Genomic DNA, 12,385 nt, shown 5'->3' with positions numbered 1-12,385 from the left:
ATGTACAGCTACTGTGGAAAGCAATTTGGTGATACCTAAAACAGATGGAAAGTAAGTTATCTTATGACCCAGTGATTCCACTGCTGGGAATATACCCAGAAGAAATAAGAAAGAGGCCATGATCACACATCTGTGCTCCAATGTCCATCACTGTGCAGTTCACAATCGCAAAGAACTGGAAAAATCTGAGTCACCATCAATAGATGAATGGATCAAAATCCTCACGTATATCCACCCAATGGAGTGTATATACCCTCAAAAACAAATGAAGCAGTTCATATAATAAACTTTAATATGTAAATACTAAGTATGCTTTTGTTTAAAAAGTAGTCTAAGAGATCTGTTGGCATGACTATGTTGAATTTCACAATTATAAAGCATACATATGGCTAATTAAATGTGAATACTACCCCTCTAGCTCAGAAAAAGATAAAATTAAAGATCAATACATTTGGCCGCCTGAGCAGAAAATAAGACAATACATTTCTTGAATGGTTGATTTCTCTATGAACAGCTGTTTCTTTTTTCATGAGTCCAAAAGAGGTGGATTATGCCTGCTCAGCAGTGCTGAACATTTTGATCAATCATTATATAAAAGATCAAAGGGGGAAAAGATGTCAAATCTGTTCCATCTTCGTGGAATACAGCCATTCTGGAATCATTAGTGATTAAGTTTCATCTGAAATACATAAGCTGGAGCCGTCTTTAAACCAAACAACAGTCTCCCTTATTTAGAAATAATCTCAGATCTGAGCATTAAAAACAATTATCGATATGTCATTGATTTGATAAGAGTAATTGATAAGACCAGATTGAAAACTTAAAGAGGAGCTCATTTATGTCAGTAAGGGAACCACTGATCAGAATAGGATGTGAGAATGGCTGTACAAATTGAAGAATGCATCAATGTCGCTAAATTATACATGTAAAGATTGTTGAATTGGTGTCTGTGTATCATCATGTTTACAACAATACATTTTTAAAGATATAGTTTTTATGATAGTTAAAAATTACGGAGTTAATGTAGAATAACAATATCTGAAATATGGTATGTTCTGATGCTGGCCTTCAAACTCTTTCTTTTTTTTACTAAGAATTTTATTTTACTTTGAAACATTTTATTAGGGGCTCATACAACTCTTATCACAAGCCATACATACATCAATTGTGTAAAGCACATCTGCACATTCATTGCCCTCATCATTTTCAAAGCATTTGCTCTCCACTTTGCATCAGGTCCTCTTTTTTATCCCTCCCTCCCTGCTCTCCCCTCCCTCATGAACCCTTGATAGTATATAAGTTATTATTTTTTTCATATCTTGCCCTGTCCGACATCTCCCTTAACCCCCTTTTCTGTTGTTCCATCACCCAGAGAGGAGGTTACATGTAGAGCCTTGTACTGGGTTCCCTCTTTCCATCCCACTCACCCTCTACCCTCCCAATATCGCCCCTCACACCCCTGGTCCTGAAGGGATCATCTGCCCTGGATTGCCTGTGTCTCCAGCTCCTATCTGCACCAGTGTCCATCCTCTGGTCTAGCCAGACTTGCAAGGTAGAATTCGGATCATGATAGTGGGGAGGCGAGGAGGGGGGAAGGAAGCATTTAGGAACTAGAGGAAAGCTGTATTCTTCATTGGTGCTGCATCGCACCCTCAACACTCATAAGTATGGAATTAAAAGAGGCGTCAAAATTCCATAGAAAATAATGAAACTGAAAGATAATGGAATTTTTTAGCCAAACATTTTGAACCCCACCTTTATATAATCTTTTGCTATACATCTGTTTAGCCTGCTAGAATTTAGGTGCGTTGATGCTGTAAGGATTAAAAGAGAATGGCCTCAAATAATCATATAGTATTCTTTTATATGCATGGCAGGTCTGGGAGATAAGGGAGTTTTCCTTATTTGGGGTATGTGTCTTATAAATAGGGGCACTGGTGGTAGAGCAGTTTACAACTTGGGCAGCTCTCTGGCCCCTCCATGGGAGAAAGATGAGACTCTCTACTTCTGCCCAAAGTAGCTGCTCCTGAATTCCAGCTTAGCCAGTCTGACCAGTCTGACATGGCTGCTGGGGGTCAGAATTGAATCAATAGCAGTGAGTTTGGGTTTACTTTGATCTTATGAGTAAAAGTTTGACTGCCTGAGTAAAAATTTGCATATGTCACAACATATGAAATAAATATGATGAAAGCTAATTCTTTTATATTTAAAATAACTCATTTAGTATAGCTATTTCTTTAAAATACATCTGTTGAAGACGTGTGTATATATAATATTTTTAAAATAAAGTTACTTATTTTCAGCTTAAAATTGTTCTTATACTGAGATACTGTTTCTTTCCATATGTAATTGAATTACTCATGGGATTTCCATTTGTTAGTCATGTTCAACAGGCACCAATAGTGGTGTGATAGATGGGAGTTATTGGTAATCTCATGAGGAAGAGGACTGCCTAAAGCACTGCTGAAGGTTATAAAAAATACTCAATCCAAGATGCATCAACTTCATTATTAAGAAGCTTATTCCGTAATAACTATCTGTGGTCCAAATTTGTATAAAATGTATTTAACATCTTTTCCACGCTCTAGGCACTCAAACTATGATACTTGTATTGCTATGATTTTAAGCAGGTTTAGATCTGGTGACCTGTTTCCAACTATGAGCCAATTAAAACCTCATGGTTTACAAAGGCCAGATTAGCAATCAAGTATGAGATTATCACAGGATCTGGCATCAGTCACAATGAGCAGGAGATTGACTCAATAGCAGCTAGAAACACTATGCAATTTATAATGTGTTAATCTGGAACTTCTCTCACAGAGAAAAAAGTACAGGAATGAGAAAAGGGGTTTTTATATCACTTAATTAAGAGAATTTAGGATAAATATATACATATAATACTATGTACAACTACGATAAAATAAAATTTATGCAATCACTTATAAATTTAGATACTATATATTGGGTCAAGAGCTTTTTAAGCAATGATGATAATAAATGCAGTAAATGGCATCCATTATTCAAGAAATTGGCAATCCAATAGGCAATCAATTAAAGACATAAATATTGATGTATTTAAATGGTATATTTATAAATGCAAAAACAAAAAAGATTTTCCAAAGTGGGAAAGGAAATATAATATGCATATATTATTTATTGACTTTATCTCTTATAAAATCCAGGCAATTCTGACTCATAATGATCCCATATATGCCAGACTATAACTGCATTATAATATTTTCAATGTTTGACCTATTTGGAAATACATAACTAGCCTTTTCTTCTGGGAAAATTTGAACATTTGTACATTGAACAAATTGAACATTCAACATTTTATATCTAAAAGTGTATCAGCATGACAGGAAAGTCAAATGTAGCTTCTTGTGGATAAAAGGAATTTTTTTTTTTTAGTTTTAAAATATCAGGTGAATTACGGTAATCCATTAACCCATTTGTACTAGTGAACCCACCAGGACTCTATCAATCTAGCAATCTATTCCCCTCAAAAATATCCTAGATCTGAAGGTTTAAGTTGTACTAATGACAAAGGTACTTTTATGTTTTCAAATAAAATGTTATAGCTAACTGCAATCTAACCTTGCATATTATACTATTATGAAGCTGTGCTGAACTAGAGAAAGACAACTGAGCTGCCAGGTGTTCCGTAGTTAATTGGCCATCAATCTATACAAGATTGATAGTTAACAGTCAAGTCTTTTATTACTTATTGTGTTAGCATAAGAAGCCAAGGCCCTGAGAAAGTCTTCATAATTTATATTTCATGTTTCTCCAGGACAGATTTTTAGTCAGCACAAATGTGCTAACTATATGGCTCACTGACAAAATGACTCTTGAACAGAAGGTCTTGCAGCTTGAGATCTGACATCCATGCAAAGTGTAGAAAGGAAAATGTCTTCCAATCCCTTACTACTTCCTCAGATGGAGGTTGTCGTAGAGGCACTTTGGAAAGCATGAGGGCATGTGCTCTACATCTATGAAGATCAGGATCAGTCAAAAGGCCTAGGTTCCTGACTTTGATTTCATTGAACCAAGTACATGACATATTGGCTGGACACCACGTCTGTGAAGCAGCTTTCCTTCTGTGAAAACCTTTACAGCGACCTATTGTCAGACTGAAAAATGTCCCATAATGCATTGCCATATCTCAGAAACTTCAATACTGAAATGCAACATCATTTTACACTCATTCTTAATTCAACGTTTTAAAGATAATGTGTAAATATTAAAGATGTCAGGAAACTTTCAGTGACAGAATACTTCAGAAACTCTATGTGACTGTTTTCTCTCTCATTAGATAACAGGATGCATGAATCCCACATGCACTGGGGTAGCAAATGTATGGAAGGAAGCTTAAAAATGTATAAAAGGAACAATGAAAAGAAAAAATTAATAATATTACATTAAGTTAATGTTTTCACCACTGTTAATCTGCAATAATATATTTTCATACATGAAATTGTTTGGAAGGAAGGATGAAGGAAGGAAGGCAAAGAAGAAAGAAGAGAGGAAGAAAAATGAGGAAAAGGGAAATATAAAACTTTCTTGGTGATAGCTAATTAATTTGATAAAGTGATGTCAAATACTGAACAGTTTCAATAATTTTGTAAGCAGTACACAATCTTGTTATTGTGTTATTGTTGAATGAAACATTATTTCTGAATGATGTGCTATATTCTGCTATTTAAAATTACAGTGAAATGCTCTATTAAATCATTTGCAAATGTATATACTTCATAAAATTGTGTTTGAAGTCCATTTTAGGATATTATTTTGATCATTCATAAGCTTTTGAATTTTAAAACTTAATGTTGAAACACTGCAATCATTCCAACTCACATTTAGAAAGGTAACAGTGTATTTTCTTTGACTGAATTCTTCACTTAGTGGTCCTTATGGAAGAGATAATTGTTCTATTGTATTGTTCAAGGTTGAGGATAAACAGCTCAATAGACTAAAACAGTTTCATTCTCTAAAAAGTCCAATGTTTCTTTCAGCAAGATTGTGACACTCAACCGAGGAATGGGCAGTATTTCTAAAGCTTCCTTTACACAACACCGTCACGAAATATGAGGGTGAAAGCACTGCTATGAAAACAAAAAGAGCCCTCAAATCTCACACTGGTCTCTCGGAAAGCATTTTTTTGTCAGGTCCCCAGTGTCCAAACTCACTGAACACTTATGTAAGGATTCATTAATAACAGCAGAGGTTTCTCTGCCGGCAATCCAGGTTTCCTTCACGTAGGCTCTGTTGGTGCACTATATGCCAATTGTACATAATTGGAAATGGAAAACACAGAACAAAATATAACTCATGTGACCATAATCATCATTTTTGCATGTCTTTATCCAGCCAAATATTTATATGCATGCAAAGTGGGATATCAAAATATAAATGATATTCGACATGCTCATTTATAAACTATTGTGGAATTTAATTTAGTAGTGGAAAACAATAGGATTTAGAAATTGATTAGGTCTCAGCATAAATTGCTTTATTAAAAACTTCCCTGATAGTTTTGGAGGAGTAGTGAGGACAAGAACAGAAAATCATTATTGCCTGAAGCAAGTGGAAAAAGTGCTGTTAGCGACAGGAGTTTTAAGAATGAAAAAAAGGACCCTATTTCATAAAATTTTGTATTACTTGGCATGCGCATACAAAAATAAATATAGTTCAATGTTATTAGAAGTATTTTATGTACGTGGAAGCTCAGTTTAAGACTATAAAGTCACATCTTTGCAAACACTACATAACACCTTTCATGTGCTGATGGAGCTCACTATATAAACTGAACATGAAAATAAATAGGTATATTCTCTTTTTGACAAAAGAGGCTAATGGAACTTACCCAGCTAAAACTTTTCGCATTAAATTGAAAGTATACCTCTAAATCTTGGACGTGGTGAAAGCCAGGCATACCTCTTCCAGGTTAAGACACTGTAAATATACTAGCCAGGGTAAAGATTTATAAGATGCCATTGAAAGCATTCACTCTAACAGTAAAGAAGAGAGCAGGATGGTGAAATGATTTGGGGGATTAAAAATAAATCACATGACACTGTAATAATTCCATAGCAGTTAGATCTTCCTTAGCACCCTGCATCAGACATCCCATCATGCAGTATTTTTAGGGAATATCTGTTCACAGGTATAACTGTTCAGTGTTCAGATTTTTATGTTATAAAAAAAATCCTTTCTAAAATCACAGCAGAGATGTTGCAATGAGATAAGTGCATTTTTAATTTTAAGAGAATATAGGAATTTTGCCAGTTTGTTCTTTATAAAAACGAGAACAAACAGTGAAGCAAATTTTTGCTTTTGAAAAATTATAAAAATTGTATAAAACCTAATTCTCAATAGATAGTAGCCATGAAATTACTAATTAAAGCTTCAATTGTTTACATATTTTATGGGTATAAATATATTTGCATATATATATTTATCAAATAGAAAAATAAAACTGAAGATTTGGTGCAAATCCTTTTTAAGCACAGGAGAATTTCAGAGCTGACAAAATTTCTAACTCTTACTAATCCTTATTGTTCACCAATTTCAACTGCTGTGAAAACTTCAGGAAAAGAGAAGGTAATTTGGAATAAATGAGTAAACCAAAAAAAATCATTAATCATTTCTGTAGTTTCAAGGACATTTAGATTTTATAATTTTTTTAATTTTCCTTGCACCATTGATCCAAGAATCCTTAGGTGACCTATAACTGAGATTTAAAGTATATTTTTCCAAGTACTATACACACCACTATCTATGCCAAACTATTTTCACAGTTTTCGATTTGTGTAGATGTGATCATTACATGGTACTGTAAGGTCTTACTTAATGTTCTCTGCTTTACCGTGGGTTCTAATATCCATTGCAATGGCTCCACAGAATCTTACTGACAAAATTCTTGATTAGAAGGGTTTAGTAAGGAAGTGAACAAGTTGTAACGCCCGTGAGAAATGTTTTGTGTAGTTTTCTACCAAGACAGGTAACAAGTTTCCGATCTGATAAAAATGGACAAAGGGGCATACCACTCTACTATAAGCCTCCACCAAGCTTGAACTGCATGCGTCGGCAAACCCAGGACTCAGAATTAAATGCTCAGAGAGAATGCACTCCCGTAAGCCTCAGTCCAAGACACTTAGCTCCACTCCATTGGTTCACTATGTTCAAATTCCCCAAATAAGTGCCCAGAGACACCCCAAACCAAAAGCCAGCACCCTTCACATAATTATCCATCCTTCTTCTTTGCTCTTGTTCTTGGCTCTGCTGCTGCGCTTTGATGCTATAGCTGGCATCCGCATCCAGGAGATTCACGACTCAGGGACCTTGGCTCTCTTGCTGGTAACCAAATCTCTCTACCCCTTCCTCATTCCTCACGGAATCCATTCTACATGCAGCTGGAGGGCACTCCAGGAAAACTCTGGTAGCAATTACTCACAAGTGAATCCGGCAGACCAATACACGGAAAGGACATTTGGTGGGAGTTAGAGATGTTGGCTGGAGGAGCCACATTCAATAAGCCACTACCCTCGTTGGTGCTGTTAAGAGTCAATTCTGAATAAAGGGGTCTGGCCATACACACCTGCGTGGGTCACCTAGATTTCATTTTTCCCTTTAAGCATGCCTATCACTCATGAAAAGTAACTGGAATATCAGAAGCTGGGATTAAAATTCATCTTTCTGTACTTTTAATGATGAATATTTCTATCCTGTATTCTTAAAGCTAAGAAGACTTGGTGGTTGGTTGAACTCTATTACGTTATTGTGAGGATGACTGTCAATTGAAAAGCAGAGACTGTTGTTTGTGGAGCAGAGTGGAAATAGCAGAATTTTTTATTTTTTGGGGGTACAGTGAAGCACATTTAAATTCATAGCTATCCCTTGTAAGAAAGTAGAAATTTATCATAAGGTTTCCAAGGCTGTGGCCTATCAAAGACAGATGGGAAAACTTTCTCCTATAGAGTCCTTTTGTGAGCAGCCAGCTGCTTAACCATCGCACTACCAGGAGTCTTTAATGGAATTACAGCCAGTGGCCAAATGGATGAAACTCTAGGTAATGAATTCGTAAAAAGTAAAATGCATTCAAATCTTATATGTATCAAATGATATAACATCTTTTATTTATTAATTATGTTACATATATAATAACACACCAAGTTCTGTCTCATGAATTATTTCATGTACACCTTAAAGGAAATTAAGTATTTTATAGACAGATGAAGAAAATGGCTAAACTTGAAATACGATACCTTACATAGTGAGTAAGGCCTTGCTGGGAAGTCATTTGGGGGCAACCAAAGGACAGCGTGGGCACTATGGAGTGCAGGGCTGCCTGAAAGTGAGAGGTCAATATTAAGGGATCCAAGTGAGATTCCTGTTGGAGGGAAAATGCTCTTTCTTTTCCAAAGACTGCAGAGACTCTACTAGAATGTCTGCCCAGGAAAAGAAAACAGATAGTGCTGCTTGTTGAAATATGAATATGCAATAAATGGCATTAACAAAATGACAGCATTCCTATTACAGTAGTTGAGATATTGGAAAAGCCATATGCATTTTTAATGAAGCTAGAAAGCCACTGGCATACCTTATTCCAAATCACAATAACAGGATCATATATATTAAGTCCTCTCAAAGTGGACTTTATGAACTTACTAAAATTATCACAATATATTATTTGTACCCTTTTAAGTGAGAAAAAGCACCAGGGAACAAATATCTAAAGAAGTCTTTAGAGAAATTAACTATTTTAATATTTGGTGTTTTTCTCCTAGTTTGCATTAGTTGTAAAAGCAAAAAACGTTTGTTAAATGGTCATGCAAATTGTGCTTCTTTCTCTCCCCTATCACCCTCATATTTTCTATTAATTCACACAAACACACACACACACAGAATTGCATATACTTTATAACTAATCTTACTGTAATGCATTTTTCTTAGGTGAGGAAATGTCCAGAGCAAATACTGTCAAACTGAAATGTTAGTGTAGGTAAAGTGAATGTGAATGACAAGAATAAATGGAAGGAATTTAATTTTAATAATGTTAGTGTCTTATTAAATCTTAATTTTTGACAAATTTAAGGATACATGAAGGATATTCTAGTGATATCTTACTAAAATAGTTTTATGATAATCAGTGTGATTTTAGTTTATAATTCAAAAGAAGTTCAAATAACAAGAAATCAATTATCAGTCACCTATTATAATCCTTTTCCCTATGCCTACATTAAAAACAAGATAGAATAAGCACTACTATTTTATCCCTGTACGAAAATTGTCAGGGGCAAGTAAGTGCCTAATATACCTTTTCCCTTTTGAAATGGATAAAATTCAAGAAAGGTTTTCTTTCTATTATAAAAGTAAATTAAATTTTATAATATAATAAGGTTGGATAATGATATAAATTCTGAAGGAAATATTCGTACATGAAAAATATGCATTTCAAGAGATTGTAAATTATTTTAAATTTAAACTACATTTATTTATAAGAGATGGATAATAATTTTATAATTGAAAAAATTTTAAACTGATATTTATTTTCAAATGAATGAGTTACAAATGGAAGTACAAAAATAATAGTTAAACAATCTCTGACTCTAGGAAAGTGCCTACTAATTCGTTTTGGGTAGATGGTAAAGATAGCACATTCTCCTCAGCTTTTATGTTCGACTGGTTACTTTCAAAGGAATATGTGAAAGACTCTTATTTGTAAACAAAGTGTATTCAATATTTCCTCAATAAAGTGATATGCAATCAGGTAAATATAATGAAACAGGTTCTAGAAATTAAAACATGTGAGAGATATAAGTATATAAAAACAAACATATTTTAAGTCCACTAAATTACAAAATCTGAACAGGCTGTGAAGAGCTCATTATTTCTTTCTTAATTTAATTTATGAAATTATATTACATAATAATTTACTTGTGTACTAATGCTTTGTTAAATATCTTTTTATATACACAGTAGTGCTTAGACAAATAAAATATGGTCCCTTATTCAAAGTAATTTAGAAACTTTTATGAAAGATATATGTGTAAAAAGTAGATATAATGTTTTCCAGGTATGAGAGAATCATACATATCATGCCAAGTTGTTTTCCAAAAATAGCAAAATTATTGTTTCCCCTCAAATAAAACTGACCTGCAAGTAACGAATGTTTTCATATTTACACTAATTAAAGATAATGTTACGTGCAAGGTAATTTTAACAGGAATAGTTGATTTAAAAATATCAATTAGTAAATTATGTATAGTTTATTTCTCTTTTTAGGATTATTCCTGGGTTTATACTTGACTATAAGATGTCAAAAAGTGAGAAATGTCAGAGTTTCATCTATGTTCAGGCTTTGATTAGGAAATAACATATAATAAACCTCCTGGATGTGGTGGATATGGTAGAACTGCTGACATTCATGTTACCTACATTCCTTAATTACCTACCATCTTACTTTGTGTGCAGCCCGGTACAATTCATTTGGATTAAAAGTTATAAGTAATTTATTATATTTGATATAGACTTTATGGAAATGTTCATATAAGCAAAAATTATAAACAAGCTCTATAATATTCAAAGTAGTCAGTAGAGGATAGTTACAGCAGTCTATGATTTCTCTTTAGGCGTTCTCTTATGAATCCTTAATGCTATATGTTTCCAAATATATTATGGGATTTGAGTAATAAAAAATATCAATTGATTCTTAAAAATATTAAAGTAAGTAGATACTAGAAGTAGAAAAATAATAAAGTAAGTAGATACTAGAAGTAAGGTAGTGAGCAGATTCAACCAAAATAACTTATGAATGTGGTGGTATTGATAATTTAATCAATATTTATTTAGCCCCCTCATAGACACACATCTTAAGTCCTTATTCTTAGCTCAGAAATAAATCTTTTCTGTAGAGTAATTGAAAGATATCCCACAGTAACTTTAATTCAGCACTACATTGGAAATTCTAGCCAGTACAATAAAACAAGAAAATGAATTAAAATATAAGTATTGAAAACAGAACCTATATTTTACATCATTCAGGAGTAGCATAAATGTTTATGCAGAATATTAAAAAATTATCTAGACAAGTACATTTATTTAGCAATGTAACTCTATGGGAAGTTAATTTTTTAAGAAAATACTACTTATAAAAGGGAATTATTTCACAAGCTTAAGTGCCCTGCAAAAACAATGAAGTGATTGAGCCTATATATCCCCAAATATTTAATAAATCCTGCTCCCCTGTGCTCAGCTGTGGCAGGGGGCCTCAGGCAGGACTTACAACATCTCCCTCTCAGTTTAGAAGGGCTGTCCTAAGCACAAGGCTGGCTCTTAAAGGCATGAGAGGATATATATATAATATATAACAATATATATATGTATATATAACAATATATATATTGTTATAACAATATTGTTATATATATAAAACTATATATATAACAATATATATAATATATAACAATTAATATAACAATGAATGTTTTCTGAGTATTACCAACCTCATGAAGACAGAAATGATTTATAGAGTACAATAAATAAGTCACCCAACATTTGTTTAGTTATTGTTTATACCATTATTAAGCACCTACTGTTTGATGCATAAAATTCTTTGTGTTTGGGAAACAGAGTTCAACCATCAACCTCCCTCCTGTTTGGCACAATTTTCGGATCTAGTATAGGGTAGGTCAAGTTATGACCTAAGGCAATTTGGTGTCCTCAATACTAGTTTCTAGTTACTGGACTATATTGATTTCACTTTTCTATCCTCTAATGCTCTATTATGAGAAAATAAGAATATAACTATCCTTAAATTAAGGCTATACAGATTTTTATGATCATATAATCAAGTCAATCACCAAAAAATCTCCTAATACAGAAGAATAAAACTTTTTGAGAATGTGTATAGATTAGCCTATGTCCTTCCTGTATCTAGTTCTGCTAATAAGAATTCTAAGTGAACTAGTTATTCAATCTTTAGCATCTTTTAGAGGTTGGGAGCAAATTCTAACTATGCCTAGATTGTGTGAAAATTTATTTAAAATTTCTTATTATATCTTTTTCAGAAGTGGAACTAATTGACCTGCTACACAAAGTTTTGTTAGTTGTTAGCTACAGCAGAAACAGCGCCTAAGTCATAGAGACCGGAAACATAATAGAACCAAATATTTCCTGGTCTGCCGGAATTGTCACAGTCTGTTGCAGATCAGATATGTGTGATACTTAGTTCTCACCAACTGATTTTAGAAATATATTGCTGAATTGTTCTCAATGCTTTGTCTTAGTCTGAAAGCTTTGTTGAAACTTTTTTGGTTTCATAACAACATGTAAGCCTCCATGAACAGATGGGTAATGGTTATTATACACTAGGTAGTGTAGA

The 12,385-nt window shown here is 33.4% G+C and overlaps 1 non-coding gene across 1 annotated transcript; it reads left to right on the top strand.

Annotated features, from left to right (window-relative positions):
• The first annotated feature begins 11,215 nt into the window (after positions 1-11,215).
• Positions 11,216-11,358, top strand: LOC142437889 (small Cajal body-specific RNA 11). Its single transcript, XR_012782392.1, has one exon.
• Positions 11,359-12,385: the final 1,027 nt, after the last annotated feature.

The sequence above is a fragment of the Tenrec ecaudatus genome, chromosome 1, assembly GCF_050624435.1.
Source record: "Tenrec ecaudatus isolate mTenEca1 chromosome 1, mTenEca1.hap1, whole genome shotgun sequence".
In the NCBI taxonomy this organism is placed as follows: Eukaryota; Metazoa; Chordata; class Mammalia; order Afrosoricida; family Tenrecidae; genus Tenrec; species Tenrec ecaudatus.
The sequence above is the reverse complement of the archived record's forward strand: the minus strand, read 5'-3'. Positions and strand labels throughout refer to the sequence as shown.